The sequence below is a fragment of the Lacerta agilis genome, chromosome 5 (assembly GCF_009819535.1).
Source record: "Lacerta agilis isolate rLacAgi1 chromosome 5, rLacAgi1.pri, whole genome shotgun sequence".
Classification (NCBI taxonomy): Eukaryota; Metazoa; Chordata; class Lepidosauria; order Squamata; family Lacertidae; genus Lacerta; species Lacerta agilis.
This window is the reverse complement of record NC_046316.1, coordinates 20,954,920-20,975,606: the sequence shown is the minus strand read 5'-3', so window position 1 is coordinate 20,975,606 and position 20,687 is coordinate 20,954,920. Positions and strand designations below refer to the sequence as shown.

The 20,687-nt window shown below is 46.2% G+C and overlaps 1 protein-coding gene and 1 pseudogene across 4 annotated transcripts in view; one reads left to right on the top strand and one right to left on the bottom strand.

Moving 5' to 3' along the window:
- GRID1 (glutamate ionotropic receptor delta type subunit 1) overlaps positions 1-20,687 on the bottom strand; it is a 668,524-nt gene that overhangs the window by 587,275 nt on the left and 60,562 nt on the right. The window lies entirely within an intron of this gene.
- Positions 10,873-10,938, top strand: LOC117047640 (annotated as a pseudogene).

The following is a 20,687-nucleotide window of genomic DNA, read 5'->3' as shown; positions in this document are numbered from 1 at the left end:
GTGTGTGTGTGTATATATATATATATATATATATATATATATATATATATATATATATATACCTACCTATCTACTTCACTTCTGGTTGCCAATCCTTTCCTTCACACACAAACACAAATAGCTCTTTGCCTCCCTTTTCCAGCAGCCCAATTTTAGCTTTCACACAGAATTTTCTTCTTCACCCCGCCCTCTAGTTCCAAATTAACCTAGGAACTTCCACCCACTCTCCATCCCATATCACGGCCTAATTTTCTCCAAATGACGCCTCTTGCCCCTCTCCAACAGCTATTTCCACATAATTGCATTGTTAAGTCTGGCCATAGCAAACAGGAAAATTTCAAACCACTGTGGACGAAGACAATGCAGAATGGAAAATTTTAACTCCCTTTTAACATCCTTTGTTCTGAGTAGTAATGAAGCATCACTTAAATGAATCATCTAGGAGCTACAAAGTAGAAATTAACAAGTTCAAATTTTAGCTCAGCTGTGTACTCCTTAGTGGCCTTAATATCTTTAAACATCAACCCACCTCACTGTCTATAATAATAATAATAATAATAATAATAATAATAATAATAATAATACTGACCTACATGGCAACGTAATAGGAGATAAAAGAGAGAATGTATAGCAAATGCTTTGAACACCTGGAAATAGCAATATACAAATGCTTAGTATTCCTCTATGACTGAACCTATTTCAATGGTCTTCAGGCATGGCATCTAGCATATGTAGACTTAAAAGGGCCCCAATTTTCTGGGCTAATGCAGATTTAGTATGGTCACTGGCTATATAAATTGAAAGAAGAAAGGCAATCTCTAATTTGCCACTCTGACATTGCAACTTTCATGCATGTAACATTGCACACAGAAGGGCAGAAAGGAATAGGATGGTGGCTGGGTTGCAAAGCAAATGTAGCAGTTCTAAAGAGTGCAACACACTCAATTTATCCTACACAATTTAAAGCTGATTTTTTTTTCTTTATAAAACCACCACATATTTCTATATAAAAATCACTTGCTTAGAAACGCACCTGAGCCAATTACCACACACTCACCTTGCAAAATACACCTTCGTTGCTTTTTGGTGGAGCTGAAGAATACTTAAAAAATTAAAAACTGGATTGGAAAAAAATTGAAGATTAGATACAGCCCAATAAAATCCTCTGAACTAAGCAAGCGAGGAATGCTACCTTTGAAATCTGCTGGTGTGGAACATTATGCGGAACCATTCCCAGATTGCCCGCCTATGTCCAAAAGACCCGTGGAATCTGTCTCCTAAAAGGAGTCTCAGGCTAGCTCCTCCTCAGTGCAGCCTTTGGAATTTCTAAACTTTATGTTGCCATATTCAAAATACTGAAAATACTATGGGATGCTTACAAGAACACAGTGGTTTGCCATGGACAAGGAAGCCAGGTAATGTGACCAAGCATTTTCCTCGCTGCTATGATTCTATTATGAAAATAAATCTTCATGGTATCAAATTTACGGCTTGCAATAGTTTAAGAGAAAACATCATGAAAATGATTTATAGATGGTATCTGACACCAGTTAAGATAGCTAAAATGACAAATGTGTGTTGGAAATGCAAATCTGTGGAAGGTACCTTTTATCATATGTGGTGGTCATGTCCAGGGGTAAATGCTTTCTGGGACAAGATTTATAATGAATTTAAGAAGGTAATGAAAATTACCTTTAGTAAGAAACCAGAGGCATTTCTTTTGAGCATGACCAACGAAGAGATACCCAGTCAGGACAGAGTGTTTTTTATGTATGCCACAACAGCTGCTAGAATTCTACTTGCAAGAAACTGGAAAGGCGAAGAGATCCCGTCAGTGGAAGAATGGCAGATGAAGCTAATGGACTATATGGAACTCGCCAAGCTGACCGCGAGAATCCGAGACCAGAGGGAGGAGAAGGTGTCACAGGATTGGAAGAAATTTAAGGATTACCTAGCAAATAGTGTAAAATTGAATATTTGAGCTGAATTAGTTAGTAGAATTGGCTTTAGCTTGTTAATGTTAGATAAAATTGTTCAGAAGAAATTTTGTTGCTAATGATTTAATTGTTTAAGAGCATCTTAAGATATTGAGTTTAAGTGATGATTTATATTTGATTAATCAAATCTAAAGATTATTAAGAGATTTGGTAAATGTTGATGGAAAAAGATATAAAGTTACCCAAAATATATATGGATTTTGAATGCAGTGGAGGGAACGGGGGAAGTCCCTATGTAGAGAAGATAGAAACAAGAAGGGTATAAAGATTAGTGTATGTTCAGGTATGTATATGTTTTTCTTATGTTCATTGTTATTGTTGTTGAATTTGTTTATTGTTCATTGTTTATTGTATTCTTTATTGTGTATTTGTAGTGTTTTTCTTTTGCTTTATATATGGAAAATAATAAAAATTCTATTAAAAAAAATGAAAATAAACCTTCTGTAACGACGTTCAGTGGCTGTTCATGAGTGAAGCCCAGACACAGGAACTTCTAAGCTAAGTTCTTTATTGTGCTCAAAAATCTGTACAGTGAGAGCAAAAGAAAACACTTCCATCCCTGACTAGACAGATCCCAGGAATAACTACTTCCTGTTCCTTGCCCAGCAAAACCAGCGTGGGATCCGACGTGCACCCCTCCCCTCCCTGCTTCTGGGCGTGGGAATCTGATCCTCCCCCCAGCCTTCCCCCCGGCCATAAGGCTGCTTCATCGTCTCGCCTCTACCCCTCCTCCCTGCTTCTGCTGGCTTCTCACCACTTGAGGAATGCAGGGGGGAGGAGGAGGAGGAGGAATCTTCGCCTTGAGAACTCTCCTCGCTGGAATATAATTTAGGAGGATCTCGGTAATTATAATGCTCTTTCGCTTTCTCCAGCAGCCCTGAGGGGGGGTTCCTGACATCCACCCCCCCCTCAAAGCCCCCCTCCTCCCCCGAGGCTCTGGGCTTCACCTGCTGTACTCCCCCCTCGTTTCCCTCTGTTAGTTCGCCCCCCTCCCCCCTGAGGGGCGATACCGGGAAACCCCAAAAATCTTCCTCCTCGTCTTCCGTGGATGCGAAGATGTCTTGGAAACCCATGGGTAACCCGACTTCCACCTCATTACCCTCAGGGACCTCATCTTCCCACTCTGACTCCCTTTCTGTGTCGTCCCGCTCCCCACCAGACCGGAAACCCCAAAACTCTTCCTCACTGTCATCCGTGGGAGCAAAGACCTCCTCCCACGAGCCCCTCGCCGGCTTGGGCTTATGTGGAAACAAGGCATGGAACTCATGCACTAGATATTCCTCCGAGATGGTGCCTGCTGGTACCCATGTGTTCTCGGACTCTGGCTCCCCTTCCCATGCCACCAGATACTCCAGCTCACTTCCCCTCCACCTGGAATCCAGGATCTCCGTAACCTCATTGTAGGAATCCTCCTCTTCTAACACCGGGGTTGGTACCTCCTCCCTGGCCTCCCTATGAAACCGGCTCCCTTCCCTATACTTGGACAAGAGGGCACGATGAAACACGGGATGAATCCGCATACTTTCCGGCAGCCTCAAGCGAAAGGTGACTGGATTAACCTGTTGGGTTACCTCAAACGGCCCCAACCTTCGGTGCACCAACTTCTTACACCCCCTCCTGATGGGCAATCCCTGTGACGAGAGCCACACCTTGTCTCCTACCTGAATGCTTTCCCCTTCCCTCCTGTGCCTATCCGCATCCCTCTTGTAGGTCTCCTTGGCCCTCTCCAGCGTTTCAACTAGCTGCTGATGCACCCTCACCATTTCCCCAGCCAGCTCCTGCGCCGCCGGTACCTCCAGGACCTCCTCGTCCCTGCCCGGGAAAGCTCGAGGATGCCGCCCGTAGTTGGCCATAAAAGGGCTCATCCCTGTGGTGACATGCTCTGCGTTGTTGTACGCAAACTCTGCTAGTGGCAACTTGTCCACCCAATCGTTCTGTCTCTGGTTCACGTAACAACGCAGATACTGCTGCAACACCCCATTGGCCCTCTCCGCCTGGCCATTGGTCTGAGGATGCCTGGCCGTGGACAGAGCCACCTCCACCTGCAGCAAGTCCATGAGCTTGCGCCAAAACCTAGAGGTGAATTGCCGTCCACGGTCCGAAACAATCCTCGACGGCAGGCCGTGCAGACGGAACACGTGCTTGAGAAACAGCTTGGCCGTTTCTTCTGCTGACACTGCCCTCGGGCAAGCTATGAAGTGACACATTTTGGTGAACAAGTCCACCACTACCAACACCGCCGTCTGCCCCTGGGACCTTGGCAAGTCGGTGATGAAATCCACCGAAACTACCTCCCAAGGCCCCCTGGGCGTGGGCAGCGGTTCCAACAGCCCCGCTGGTGCCACTCTCTCCCCCTTGGCCCGTTGACACATTTCACACCCCTGCACATACTCCCTTACATCCTCCCTCACCCCTGGCCACCAAAAGTCCCTGGTTACCAGGTCCATCGTCTTTCGCTGACCAAAGTGACCTGCTGTGGGAGTGTCGTGCAGCTGCTTGAGTATCTTGGCCCGCAACCCCCCATCTGGAACGTACACTGCCCCCTTGCGGAAAAGCAGCCCCTCCCTTTCAGCAAAGTCTCCCTCTGGGCTGCCCTCCTTAAGCTCCTGCAGCTGCTTGCGGGCGAACTCATCGTCCTTGGTCAATCTGGCAATTTCCCCCCTAAGGTCCAAGGTCCCCCCGCAGGCCCACTGCTGCTGACTGAAGACATGTCTCGGTTCCGGGGCTCCTTCGTCGGCCAAGTACTCGGGCTTCCTGGACAAGGCATCCGCCCTGACATTCTGTTCTCCCGGGACGTACTGGATCTTAAAATGGAAACCGGCAAAAAACTCTGCCCATCTGATCTGCCGCTGGTTGAGCACCCTAGCCGTGCGCCAGTACTCCAAGTTCTTGTGGTCTGTGCAGACCTGTATCTGGTGCGTGGCCCCTACCAGAAAGTGCCTCCACTGTTTGAAGGCCGCATAAATGGCAAGCAGCTCCTTGTCCCACACTGTGTAATTGCGCTCAGACTTGTTCAACTTTCTCGAGAAGAAAGCGTACGGTCTCCAATCACCGGCCTTGTCTTGCTGCAAAAGCACGGCACCAATTGCGCGGTCTGAGGCATCTGTTTCCACCCTAAGTGGAGCGTGCGTGTTCACGTGCACCAGCTGCTCCTCCGACGCAAACACCCTCTTCAAACGCTCAAATGCCTTTTGGGCCGCCTCTGACCAGACGAACTTCTTCTTGCCACTCAAACAGTCCGTTATGGGCCCCGCCACCTTGGCAAAGTTGGGAATGAATTTGCGGTAGAAATTGCTGAACCCAAGGAACCGCTGCACATCCTTCTTGTTCCTAGGGCTCTTCCACTCCAGCACCGCCTTCACCTTCTCGCCGTCCATGGCCAACCCCTTGTCGGTTAAACGATAACCCAGGAAGTCCACTTCTCTGGTGTGAAACTGGCATTTCTCGAGCTTGACGTACAGCCTATGCTCCCGCAGCTTCTCCAACACCGCCCTGACGTGACGCACGTGCTCCTCCTCGTTCCTCGAGTAGATCAGGACGTCGTCCAAATAGCAAACACAGTTCCTGTAGAGGAGAGGACCCAGCACGTGATGCATGAAGGCCTGGAAGCAGGGGCTTCCCGCTTGCAAACCGAAGGGCATAACTAAATACTCATAGCTGCCCAGGGGGGTAAACATGGTGGTCTTCCACTCGTCCCCCTCTCGCACTCGTATCAGATTATACGCTCCGCGTAAGTCCAACTTAGTGAAAATCTTGCCCTCGCGCACCCTCGTCAACAAGTCGTCGATGCGGGGCATTGGGAATGTGAGGGGTTGCGTCAAGGAATTCAGAAATCTATAATCCACCACCAGTCTCTTCTGGGTGGTGTCTCTCTTGTCCACGAAGAAAACGGGACTTCCTCCGACTGCCCGGGACTCCCGTATGAACCCTCGTCTCAGGTTCTTGTCAATGAACTCCTTGAGCTCATCCATCTCCTGATCCGACATGGCATAGAGCTTCCCCGCGGGCAACCTTGCTCCCGGCACCAGGTTGATCTGGCAGTCGTAAGGCCTGTGGGGTGGTAGCCGATCGGCCTCCTTCTCACTGAACACCTCCGCGAATTCTGCATAGATTTCAGGCAGTACTCCACCCCCACACATCTGGACCGCTGCTGCCAACACCTTGCCATTGTAGTCACTCCTGCCACCCAGACAATGCCCCATGCAATGTGCTGATCCGAAAGTTAGTGACCTCTGGTGCCAGGCCACCACCGGGTCATGCTGGTTGAGCCAGCTCATGCCCAATACAATGGGCGGCCCTGCTAAGGTGGTGACATTAAAAGCGATTACTTCCGCATGCCTCCCTATTTTCATGCGCATTGGAGGGGTTTGATGGGCAATTTCCCCTCCCAACAACTTCCTTCCATCGATGGTCGTCACCTGCAACGGAAAGTCTAATGGAAGCAGATGCAACTGATGCTCCAAGGCAAAGTCTCTGCTGAAAAAATTCGCACTGGCACCTGAGTCAATTAAGGCTTCCACTTCCAAGGGGTGACCATTGGGAAGCTCTAGCGTCACCTTAACCACAATGCTGGGCTTGGGCGCGTCTGGCCGGGGCACCTTCATTTCCGTTCCGCCTGGCTGCTGGCCCCTCCTTTCTCCAGCCAGGCTGCCTCGTTTCCCTGTGGTTCCACCTTCTCCCCCTCAGGCTGAACGGTTCCTGCCATGCCCTGCCACCCCCTCCTCTGCGGGCATGATCTCGCAAAATGCCCCGTTTGGGAGCAGACATAGCATTTGAGACCCGTCCGAGGGGCCTTGCCTTCAGCCTTGCGCCCCGCTCCTGGCCCCTGGGATGGCTTCACAGGCGCCCCCCCAATCTCCATCGGCTCTGGCTGCTGTACTCTGGGCGCATGGCCGGAACTGCCTGGAATACGGTTGCTTAAGAAACGCTCCGCCCTGTGCGATCCCTTCAAACGCGCCCTCTCCTCCAGCCTCACGCCCACGGAGAGAGCGCTCCGCATCAGTTCATTCATGTTCTTCGGCTTAGGACAACGTGCCAACTCGTCCTTCACTTCCTCATTGAGCCCCGCTTCAAATAAGGCTTGGCTCTGTTCGGAGGATAAGTCCCAATGCAAGGTATGGCAGAGCATTGAGAATTTTGACCAATAAGCTCTCACGGTCATGGCTCCCTGCTTGAGCGCTAGCAGCTCCTGCCTGGCCACATCTTTCTCGACCGAGGATGTGAACATCGCATCCATAGCATCAAAAAACTGCGTAAGGTCCTGCAGAGCAGCATCCTCTGATGCAATTAAAGGCCTGATCCAGGCCCTGGCCTCCGCCTCCAGATGAGTAATCACAAATGCAACTTTCTCCCTGTCATTGGTGAACTCCGCCTCCTGCAGCTTCAGGGCATACTTTATCTCAGTCTTAAAATCCAGGTAATTCCCGGGGTCCCCACCAAACTTGCTCACCAGCCCTCTGCTGGAGCGCTGCCAGTTGGCTCTCCCTCTCTTCCAGTCGGGCGTTAACCTTCACTGCATAGGCTTCCAAATCCCCCACTCGTTTCTGCAATGCTGCAATCTGCTGGGCCGCCTCTGCCATTCCCTGCTCGTCCGTGCTCATCGTCTCCCGGTAGCAGCCAAAAGATAAGAGGCAAAGGGGAAAAGAAAATAAAACCTCTCACAAACAGCCAGCAGGGATTCCTGGGATGCTGTAACGACGTTCAGTGGCTGTTCATGAGTGAAGCCCAGACACAGGAACTTCTAAGCTAAGTTCTTTATTGTGCTCAAAAATCTGTACAGTGAGAGCAAAAGAAAACACTTCCATCCCTGACTAGACAGATCCCAGGAATAACTACTTCCTGTTCCTTGCCCAGCAAAACCAGCGTGGGATCCGACGTGCACCCCTCCCCTCCCTGCTTCTGGGCGTGGGAATCTGATCCTCCCCCCAGCCTTCCCCCCGGCCATAAGGCTGCTTCATCGTCTCGCCTCTACCCCTCCTCCCTGCTTCTGCTGGCTTCTCACCACTTGAGGAATGCAGGGGGGAGGAGGAGGAGGAGGAATCTTCGCCTTGAGAACTCTCCTCGCTGGAATATAATTTAGGAGGATCTCGGTAATTATAATGCTCTTTCGCTTTCTCCAGCAGCCCTGAGGGGGGGTTCCTGACACCTTCATTTCTGAATTTTGTTTTAACCTTAGGTAAAACTCAGCTCTGCCCTCAGAAGGCACCATTTCAGAACTTCTATCAGACACCCTTAGTGGGGATACCACCAGCACTTGTCTCCCACTTGTCCACACGTTCAGTGGTTGGGTGGGGAGGTCTTCAGCAGCAGAGTATCATAAGGATCACTCTGTTGGCAGCAGCTGGTGGGGGGCTAGTTAAACTGGCTGAAGTAAGCAGAAGGGCACCTCCATTCTATCCACCACCACTTCAAAGCTTAATAGTAGATGGGGCTGGATTGCAGCCCCCATCAGTTAGTTTGGAGAACAGGACAATGGTCAAAATGTTCACCATTACTACATGCGAAAGCAGCATTGAGGTGAATCACCACAGCTTTCAAAGCCCCAAGCCGGTACTAAATGAGAACATTTATTCCCAAACTGAAGTAGTATTAAAAGTCAATTGTGCTCTAATAAAAGCAGAAATGAGCTTTGCTGGGCTTTCTCTCCCCCCCCCCTCCCCAGAGATCCTTCCTAGATTACTTGCTTGAGAGAAGATCTCAAGGAAGGAGTGGGAGAAGCACAAGGAAGGAGTCTGTTTTGCAAGGGGTGGGAGAAGCACAGTGGAAGGAACTTAAAAAATACATTATGTTGGGCAAAATTGCATATAAATGTGTATAGTAAGTTTTAAAAAACGCAATCTGCTATGGAAATGTGAAGAATTAATCTCAAGATTTGGGGGGGGGGAGGGGGAGAAACTGAGAGAAACCAAAATTGACATAGCCATCCTTCCTGCAAGCACATTTCATCACAAAGGGCAAGTTATTTACTGAAAACACAAAATATACACCATCTAGCCACCTCACTACATAAACTGGGTTTCATTTTCCTAATTCTGATTAGGCCATGTCTAAAAAGGCAAAAAACAAATTCACATGATAAGTCTTTCTCCTCAGTCCCATCATCGGGCTGTTTCAAACTCAGACTTTACAGCTCTTGAACATCTGCATACGTTTCTAATCATTCTGTTTGTTTGATAAGTGCCACAATCATGAGTATGAATCATCTTTCAAGATACTTACAGAACTAAAACTTATTTTTGTTGGCAGTATTAGGAGCTAGCAGAGCTGCCCGATTCCTGACCACAGGGCAAGAGGTGGCATCATTTCAAGAAGATGGAGATGTCAGGTATTGTGGTATGATCCCATTCATGCAATTAGCAGGGTCACCAGTGGGGGCACCTGAGGTCGAGGGGCAGTGAGGGCAAACACAGAAGAAGGAAATGTATGTTGCAAAGCAAGTAGCAGTAGCCAGGAATGGAAAGGGTGTCAAACAGCATTGAAACAAAGTTTACAATATGTTTCATAAGCTCTAACACTCATGAAAATAAAATATTAAAGTAGGTTAATAGCACCAGGTCAGCCCTAACGATAAGGCACAGTAGGACAAGTTCTAACAAACACTACTGGAAAGGGGAATAGATGAGCCAAAAGAAAAGTGGGCCCATCTGTACAAAATATAAGCTGTCCCTTATTTTATCAGAGCCACAAACAATTCCTTGCTTTTATCAGGTGGAATCTAGGTACCTTGGTTTACTAACTTAATCCGTTCCGGAAATCCGTTCTTAAACCAAAGCGTTCTTAAACCAAGGCGTTCTTAAACCAAAGTGTTCTTAAACCAAGGTGTGCTTTCCCATAGCAGCAGGGGACTCAATTTACAAATACAACACACTCAACAGGAAGCGAAGCATGTTCTTATTCCAAGGCAAAGTTCACAAACCAAAACACCTACTTCCGGGTTTGCAGCATTCTTAATCTAAGTTGTTCATAAACTAAGCTGTTCTTAAACCAAGGTACCACTGTATAAAAAACGCTGTGAAAATGCTTTTTTAAAAAGCATTTTTTAAAAATATTGAATTTGCCATAAGCTCACCATCACCATCTAGTGTCACATTTGTATAATGCACATAAAACACACTTAACATGTTATATTTGCAGCTGTATAGCTGAGTCCTCAGTCTTACAAATCAGCCGAGGCAAAGCAGCAACAGTGGTTCCTCGTGCCATAGGAAATAAGCACATGCAAAACCCTCCTTAAAAACTTGCTAGCTGTATTGAAAATCTTCCTTTCTTCAGAATCTTTCATGACATTTCTCCTCAGCGGGAACCTCGAAAACTGCCTACCTCCAAGTTAACATTTTCTGTCACACTTCCTTATTTGGTGTCACAGCAACTGTTAGGGGCAAAACTTGAAAGCACCCTAACATATTACCAATGGGCCCTTAAGCAAAATGGAGCAAGCAGATGTTCACCTGTTCTACACTCAAAATTCCACAGATCATTCCCTGATGGGCTCAGCCAAGCAGAGCAAACCTAATTTATCAGGCAGAATATGTCGGCTAAGGTTCATCAGTGTTAGAAACTGAGATATGAAAGCTAGGAGCTAAATGGCGCCTTAAGCCTAGGTAATCATAGCTGTCAACCTTTCCCTTTTTTGCAGGAAATTCCCTTATTATAGCATTGGGAAACAGCAGGGAGGGTTGACAGCTATGCCTAGGTTATGGGTACAACAAAGGAATGCCTAGACACGCGCATATACATATATATATATATATAAAACAAAACTGAAAATGAATGAACTTATGTTCATTTTTCACATGGTCTAGTCCTTCCCCTGCCTGCCCACCCCCTAATATTCTTAAGAGCGTCTCTTCTCCAGCCTTCAGAGAGTAGCTGGATTGTGCTCGCTTCGGCAGCACATTTACTAAAATTGGAATGATACAGAGATTAGCATGGCCCCTGCACAGCAGTGCTGTCAAGTATCCCGTTTTCCCCGGGAATCTCCCTTATTTCAAGCAGTTTCCCGCTGCTATCCCTTCTTTTTTATATCCCTTTAATTTCCCGTTTTCTCAAAGGAAGCAGCTCCTTTCCCACCCCTTGCTGGCCAGGGACTGGGAAGACCTCGCCTCCTTGCAGCCTCAAAGCAAGCGGGAGCCATTTCCCGCGCTTACAGGTATCGTAGCCCACGGGCAGCGTTTCCAAAATACAGTATGCCTACTGCGCGCGTTCACACCAGTGCAGCCCACTTTTGCTTCTGGCTCCGCCCACCACTGCCATGTGACTGTCCCCGGGATAGGTGAGGCTGCTGATCCCTTATTTTCAAATCCAAAACTTGACAGCTATGCTGCACAGAGAGTAGCTGGACATGGGGAGGTGGGAAAGGGTCCACTTTTCCTGCCACTCTGCAGTTTTAATCTGAAATCTTAGGTGCAGTACTGTGCCCAGAGCTCAGAAACTGCTTGCGCTAATAAAATTCGCCTAGAACAATGGGAGTTTTGAACACTGAGGTTTATCACACCATTAAAATCTCTTGTGTGTGCAAAGAGAAATGAATTCCAGAGGTATGCCTCAGGAGGTGCGCCAGCCCACATCTCTTGCAACAACCACATCTTGTTTCGCATCTCTCACTTGTTGTTGTTGTTGTTGTTGTTCAGTCGTTCAGTCGTGTCCGACTCTTCGTGACTCCATGGACCAGAGCACGCCAGGCACCCCTATCCTCCACCGCCTCCCGCAGTTTGGCCAAACTCATGTTAGTAGCTTCGAGAACGCTGTCCAACCATCTCATCCTCTGTCGTCCCCTTCTCCTTGTGCCTTCCATCTTTCCCAACATCAGAGTCTTTTCTAGGGAGTCTTCTCTTCTCATGAGGTGACTAAAGTATTGGAGCCTCAACAACAGGATCCTCAACTTCAGGATTTTGTGGGTTGTTTTGTGGATTGTTATGCTCTCACATAACAATCCACAAAACAGCATCTCTCCCATTTCTGGATCAAACCCCATATGCACTACTTATTCAATGAAACCCTAAAAACAAATATTTCCCCAAAGTCTCGCAAGGTCAGCTTCTATTACTGCAGTATAATGGAACACTATCTTTGATTCCACTTTCATCTATCTACTTACAACGCCTCTGCCGACATAATTCTGTATTATATATTTCATACACTGCTGGACTCCAGACTTCACATTTTGCTAGAGCAATCCGCTGAAATCTTCATGTACAACTAAAACATCTGAGAGATTAAATCTTTCAACTCCATCACATTGCAATTCTGTTATTTATTTAAAAGCTATTCTCCTCTCTGCTATCTGATGGAGCCTAATACCTCTTTTCCACAACAGTCCTTAAAAAGTACGTAACGTTATTTTCTCCTGGTGGCCTTTACGTGCCCTGTAGTTCAATAGCAAACTTTATATAGTCAACTCGACTGACTGGAGTAAAAGGGAGAAAATATTAAGTATGTATTATGAGTTTACTCTCCACATCCATCAGACTTTGACACCAATAAAAACAAGAGCACATTATCCAATCATAGCCACTGCCACCTCATAGAATGTGCCTAGGAGGAGAAGAAAAAACCTGACAGTAATTTTATTTAATATTAGCTTTCTGTGGGATAAATCCTAACTCTTCCTCTAATGTGTGTATCATCCTTTGAAGACCCTGATAGACAGAACCCATTTTAAGTGAACAAAGCATTGAGTGTACCCTGTCATTTTGAGCGATTTGCTAGCCTCAAGCCAACCCCATGCATCATAAAACAAACCAAAAAAATCCACAGACACACACACAACAGGACAGGCATTTGTCTAGCATAATAGTGAATGAACAAAAAGATTTTAACAGAATGATGGACAATAGTGCTTTTTATTCCAAAATTTCAAAATGCTTTCAAGAGGTACAAGGGTGTATTATTCTTAAGGACATCTTCTTGCAAAAGAGAATCCAAACTAGTTTCTTTTATCAGTGGAGAAGCTGTGTAGCAGGGTGATATATAATGATTGACTGGAAAACACAAAACTCTGGAAGTATGCTTTCTCTCACTCTCTCTGCAGATAAATGCTCTGCATCTGTTCAAAAAATACGGAGGCGAGGGAAACAAATTTCTCAGCTCTGGCTACATCTTCCATCAGACACCTTTCACCATGCTGGAGGCCTAGGTGCATGGGAAGAAAGTTGTGCCAGGCCTCTCTGAACAAGGCAGACGTCGGGTTGCGTAATCCATTCTGAAGTTTTGGTGGAACTCAGTGGAGCCCTGGGTGTCTGGAGGATTTTTCTCCAGTGGAGGAGCAAAGTAAACACTCCCCGTAAAGAAGCAAATGAAAACATACGCAACTAGAACCAGAGAACAGGTCTAACATTTACGAAGATCTGGTGATTGAGTGGTGGTGAAGATTAAGGGGACCTGGCCTCTGAGAGACGAGTATTCCAGGTCTACCTCCCCAACTTGTGGGCCAAATTTGGCCTGGCAAGGGTTTCTATTTGGCCTGCAAGGGCGTTTTCCCCAAACCACATCCTTGTACTACACACACCCAACTGGCCCCAAACCTGATATCATATGAGAGGTCAGGTGTGGAGCAGGTAAGAGACACAGCTGGATGGAGACATAGCAAGGTAGGCTACCTGACCAAGTTCCCCAAGGGAATCTTGAACACACAGCTGGATCCCTGCAGTGATCAGGGTTGAAGTCATGTACTAGATCAGGGGTAGCATCCCCATCAACTGTCCCACTTTTAGCGGGACCTCCCGGATCACAGAAGTCAATCCCGGCATCTGTTTCAATCCTGGAATGCCCTAGGTTTTGGTCTGGTGCTCTGGAATGCACAGTGGACCAGAAGATGCTCATTCTGGTGATCGTCAGCAGCATTGCAGCAAAGTGCCTTCCCGTCTAGCCCTGTGGCACGACTCTGCTAACCACCAGAGTGCCGGGCGAGAGCGAGGGTGAATGGTGCAAACAGACAGAGAGGGTGGGGAGGAGGAGCAGCAAGAGTGGGTGGGGTGTGGGGGTAGGACAGGTAGAGATGCTGCTGGATCAGCAGCATGACTGAGCTCCGCACGAGGAACTTGATTGCACTGCCAATCCTTGCAGAAACCAGCTTGGTCAGCCCTGTGCTTGGTGCCTGGGAAGCACCGAGCACAGGGCTTGCAAAGCACTCGACACAGCGCTTCTCAAAGCACTCGTCAGCCAGCTACTTTCAGGCATCTGGGTAGTGTGGGCAACAACCCTTCCCAAGCAACTAAGCAAAGGGCTGGGAAAGCCCTTTGCACCGTGGTTCCCAGGCACTTGTGAAGCGGATGTACAAGGGACCTGGACAGGTGGGTGGGAAGGAGGGAGGAACAACCCTCCTGCCCATCATGACACAGAGCAATGATGTCAGGTGACTGACAGGTGGGTTGTCCCTTCCACCTCTCCAAGCTAGTCCTTGGGAGAAGGGAGCAGATAAGGGCCAAAAAGTTTCCCCACCTCAGTCTAAGAGTAAAGCTTGCATCCATTTGATGTCTTTCCATGCACTGCTGAACCCCTTCTTCTCTGCCTGGCACCCTTAACCCTCTCCAGACCTGAAGTTATTACAATGTGATTACAGTAAGCTTCACACATTTGCATTTACCTGGATAACTCACTAGGGTAAGACTAGAGCCCACTTTGGGGGTGTCACACACTGCTCTAATGGCTCCCTGCTCCAAACACAGCTCCCATCATCCCTGAACATTAGCCATGCTGACTGAAGCTGATAGAAGCTGGAATTCAACAATGTCGGAACCCCATTGGCTGCCACTCACCCAGGCCTTCAGTATCAACAAGAGCAGCTACATCACACATACCTATTAAGTACTGGCAGACTCCATTGCCCAATTATTTACCGAGGTACTGTAGATGATCACCCTCAGATCAGTGTCTGAGCTGTGGAGACCGAAGATGCAGTGGAATTAGACTGGCTCCGTGACAGGATCCATCCCCAATTCTGCCAACAAAACATTACAGAAACAAACTGCTTGGCTCCTCTTATGTATTCGTTCCAGCTCTTCCGCTATGGTGTAAGACAGGCACACAAATACGAAGTTATATTTAAATGTTAGGCCTTTTCGTGGGGGGGGGAGTGTTAAAAAAAGAAAACAACCCAAAGCAAACATTCGCAGAATTCTGCCAAATCGCCGGTGAGTGAACATCGCTAATTTAAACAGGCTGTGTCCTTGCCCTAATGTGGAGCAAAACAGAGTCCCCCAATATTTTGCCTTTTTTGTGGGCGTGAGGACAGCAGGGCTATACAATGGAGAACTAACACTCTAAAGGAGCATTATTTCACACCACATCCTCAAAGAAGAGAAATCTTCTCTCCGTTTTTTGAATAAGCAGATGAAAAATATTTGTGGTCTTTTAAGTATGCCATTTTTGCCTGTGAATAATTAATAAGCCTATTTTTAAAAAATTCCTCAAACACGCAGCAACCCTCAGCTGTAATCTTTCAGCATATGTTCCAGCAGCATGTTTTATTTAATTACATCTGTGGAGCTAAATGTGTCTCTCATTTGGTCCCTGTCATGGCAGCTTTGGTCAAAATACTAATTGCCTTGCAGTCCAATTTGGTTCTTTTTTTAGCAACTCAGAAACAAAACAAAACAAAAAAACCTTTCCTAATGGCACAGGAATGGTTCCCCATCCCACAAACTCGGCAGACACACTAAACATCCCCCCCCCACATACTTAATCTAAATGAAGTAAAGCAGGTATTCTCCATGTACAGTAGCACCTCGGCTTACGTTACCCTCGGGTAACGTAAACTTCGGGTTGCGAAAACAGCAAACCCGGAAGTGTTTCACTGCATGCACATGCGCAGAAGCGCTCTACCGCGCCACGTGCATGTGCAGATGTGGTCTGCCACCATGCACACATGCACAGAAGCGGACCCTCCAGTTGCGGAAACCTTGGGATCCGACCGGAGCTCTGGAATGGATCCCATCCGCAACCGGAGGTACCAACTGTACTTCTGATCCCAGCTCCACCAGATACATGTTGCATCCTTGTGCATTGCCGGCATACAGCCTGCAACATATTATTCCCAAGGAAATGTGGCCCTCAACAACAACATGTGTTTCCCACCCCTGGATTATGGCAAACTCCATGGCCAAGCGGAGAAATAGCTGAGCTGGCCTATTTTTATATCCCTTGTGTAAGTATCTGTCTCACTAAACTCACGCACACTCCAAGCCCACACGACTGTGGGTGGGCCAACGACATGAAGCTTTGACCCCCGCAGAGATCTACGGGAAGCTTTCAGGCGGGCTCACTTCATATGCAGCGATGTTGGAAGACATTTATAAAAAGGAGCAGTCTCTCAGAACTCCAGTGGAAGTCTGCCTCTGGAGTTTCCAGGACTGCTTAGTCTTAAGTTTCTAGGGGCTGTTCCATGCATCCTTCTTTTCGTGCTATGCTGTTCCTATTGCTACTTGATGCAATGTAATTAGAAGCGCCACCAAGACACTCATTGCGTTTGGTGCAAGTTGAAACTAATGCCGTTTGACAGACAGACAGATCCAGAAACAGTTATCAGGGATGAAATTAAATAAAGAAGAGGGGAAAGTACACCTCTGTCTGTGGCAAACTCACTTCTGTTCCTTCAACTGCTTCTCACTACTTCCTTAACATTTTGGCTTGACTTCAGGGTATGGGTGCAAGATACTTCCATACTGCCCTGTATATCTCGCATGCAGTGCTGTTTCCGCCCTGTCGCAGTTCATCTTCTGGCAAAAGCTACACTATTCACCTCAGCATCTACGCAACTTACATTATCCCGCCCCATTCATTTTGTTGCAAAGGAAACACAAATGGGAGGGGTGTAGGATGTAATAAATTACATATCGTTGGTCAAAAACTAAATAGTAGAGATTTTGAGGGAGCAAAATCACGTCTTTGAAAATACTGCAGAATAGCCAACGCATATAATTTCTACTGCCTATGTGAACGACAAAAACTGAACACCAGAACATAAAACAACAACACCACAACTTGGGATGCAAAAGCTTCCCTAGATTACTTAATGCCAAGTCAGACACCTTGTGAAGTTATAAAGGCTTTCAGAAAAATTGCACAGATAGGCAACATATTTCAGAATATGACATGGGCATTGATTCAAACCTTTGGTGCATCCTTCTCATCACACTTGCACACTTAAATAGTAATTTCATGAGGGTTAAAAAAACACACACAACTTGTGTACCAATTGCATGCAGCAATTCAACTATTAACAAGCAGAGACCTGGCATGGCTACCATGGCATTTTTAGTGCAATATCTCCCTCCACCACTGCTACCATCTAGCAGCCCAACCTTAGCCATATCCACACAGATGTATGTCCCGTTAATTTGATTTACTCCCAAGTAAGTCATAATACAAGAATATGAATGACCAAACGTCGGCTTTCTATGGCTGTGCCTACCACATCAATTAAAGTTCTAAATGGCCATGAATTGCCATGACCTCCTGCACGCTTCTTGAGGTCGGTCAGAAGTCCCTCACTTATCAGGTTACCCACGTGATGCTCCCTCCCTCCTCGTTCAATGGATCCACGTTACTTAATATACCACTATGTACATTGTTCTTAGCATGCAACTACACACAATCCTCAGAGTAGACCCGCTGAAATGGAAGAACATGACCAAGGGCCATTAATTTTAATAGTTCTATTCTGAGTAAAGCATAGTTGACTACCACCCTCTATGAAAATGGCCATCATATGTAAATAATCATGGAATAATGTCAGGAGTTAATACATCCATACATACTTCTGGCACATTTATTTGGTTTTGCTCCTGCTAAGCATTGAGAAAGTCAAGGAGTTCTGCAGAGACCCATTCTCCAATAGCTGGAAATCCTATCCAGCTTCCTCTCTGTCTTCAGAAATAGCAGTGGGACAGGTTAGGGTACCAAAGGCTGACAGCATCCTGGCTTATAAGGCCACCTAAGTGAATTTGAGTAAGGTGAGGCTTGAATTGGGATATTTCCGGCTCACAGCTCACCTCTAGGGGCAAATTTATATGATCAACAGAATCAAGCAAGAAGGTTTTTCTCTTCCACCCCCCCCCCAAGTATGCCATTTCATGCTACACCAGCTCAATTTGTCAAATATTGACACAATTTTGCTCAATCTAAAACAGGCCTAGAAAATGTTTCTGCTATTTGCTGGATCGTTCTGAGCCACAAAGAAGAAAGAAAGCACTGTGCAAAATGTAAGAGATCATTTTGTCAGGCCAACTATAGTCCGAGGTAAAAAGATCATTTTGTCAATTGTTCTTTTTACCTCTGACTATAGTCTCCCTGACTGTGAAGGAAAACAGAGTTCTTTAGAATAGAGTGTGCCTATAAAATATAAAAGTTATGAAATTATCTGAGGAACAAGAATCATCTCCCTCTCTAACCTAGCATTTTCCCCAGCCTTAAATGATAGGCTTTCCGATTGCTTCGTGGACATCTCATACAGCAGCTGTAATTGATCCCAGACAACAGCAGTTGCATATGACCCCCCCCCCCAAAGTGGCTATGCAGTGTGTGGCAAATATATGCAGCATTTTACAGAAAGATAATACATTTCTGATTATGGACACCGATGGTTATATATGGTTTTGATGTTAGTGGCAGCTAATAAGCATATTTGTCAAATAAATTACAGTACAGTGGTACCTCAGGTTACAAACACTTTGGGTTACAGACTCTGCTAACCCGTAAGTAGTACCTTGGGTTAAGAACTTTACCTCAGGATGAGAACAGAAATTGTGCACTGGTGGCATGGCGGCAGCGGGAGGCCCCATTAGCTAAAGTGGTACCTCAGGTTAAGAACAGTTTCAGGTTAAGAACAGACCTCCGGAACAAATTAAGTTCATAACCAGAGGTACCACTGTATTGTAGTAAGTGTGGACTATGGTCTTTGGCAGAATATTCAGGCTCCAATCCACTGAAACATATGGCAAGATCTATCCCCACAGCAAAGTCCTACCTTGGAGTTCATCAATGGGATTTCTGAGTAAGCATTCTTAAAACTTATTTGTACTGATCATTACCTCCCCTGCATAGGATCATATACCACTTTCACTGTGTTTTTCCTTCTTTTATGTAATCCCACAATGGCTGAAACCCATTTCTGCCCTTACAGCATACTTTGAACATAGACCTAGTCTACACATTTAAAGCACTATGATACGACTTTAAATAGGCACGGCTTCCCCCAAAGAATTCTGGGAGCTGCAGTTTGTTAAAGGTGCCGAGAGTCACAGAGCTGCAATTCCCAGAGTTCCTCGTGATGAGGGATCGATTGTTAAACCACTCTGGGAATCGCAGCTCTATGAGGGGAATAGGGGTCTCCTAACAACTCTTAGCACCCTTCACAAACTAGAGCTGTCAGAATTCTTTCAGGGAAGCCATGGTCATTTAACGAGGTTTCATAATGCTCTAAATGTATATTGTGGCCATTACATAAGCAGATTGCCATGAGATTTACCGTATTTTTCGCTCCATAGGGCGCACTTCATTTTTAGAGGAGGAAACAAGAAAACAAAAACATTTTTTCTGGTTTTCCTCCTCTAAAAGCCCCGTTTTTTGAGGATCAGCTAAAAGTTTTGCAGCTTTTTTGCAAAGGGGGAAAAGCAAAGGGAAAAGCCCTGGTTTGGTTTTTTTTTTTTTTTTTTTGAGGATCAGCTAAATGTTTTGCAGCTTTTCTTGCAAAGGGAAAAGCCCTGTTTTTTGAGGATCAGCTAAAAGTTTTGCAGCTTTTCTTGCAAAGGGGAAAACCCTGTTTTTTGAGGATCAGCTAAAAGTTTTGCAGCTTTTTTGCAAAGGGGGAAAAGCAAAGCTCCTTTTGCAAAGGGGGAAAAGCAAAGAGGAAAAGCTCTGTTTTTATGGGGTTCAACTCACATTTCTGCAGCTTCTAAAGGAAAGGGAGCCTTTTCTACAGTTTCCAGACAGATAATCTAATCAGCCAGTCACATGTAGCCGGGGAAACAAACAAACTCCCTCTGCAGCACATTCAACAATGGAGGGCGGGGCTGAAAGGGAATCGGGACTCTTATCTCTCTCCTGATCTCTTGCTGGATGTTCATTAAATCATGGCTCATTGGATCAAAACAGAAAAACAGGGCTCATTGGTAGCAAGCACCACTGAAATCAATGGGATTTGAGTTCACTTTGCTCATTCCTTCAAATGAGGAGTGAGGAGGCTCCTTTCTACCAGTGCTGAAAATAGCTTCCTGGACAGGAAAGGCTCCAAGGACAGACATTTGACCGAGGCATTTATATTATTATTACTATTTTTTGAGAAGCAAAAGAAGAAAGCACTGCATTCAAATTCTAGAAGGTAACAGTGGCCAACTATTGCTTTTCACATCAGCAGCACAGCCAAGGTGACGAGAGGCCACTTCTAGCTTGGGGAACGATTCTGATCCTTGGTGGAAGAGAGCCCCGATCTTCCAAATTCCAAACAGCAGGACTCATATTAATGTCTTCAAGGAACTGAGCAAACCATCACACCCTAGCTGCAAGTCAATGCATACAGACTTGGGTGCTATGCTGTAATCCTCAAAATATTAAAAGTGTTTAAAAGGATTTGAGTGCCAGTGCTTCCCCCCTCCCTTTGGATTCCGCTGTAATTTGTTTTTAGATTAACTCTTACCCCGTTGTTTTCACTAGATTGTATGGAAAGGTTGCACAAGCAAAAATTTCCCTTCCCCT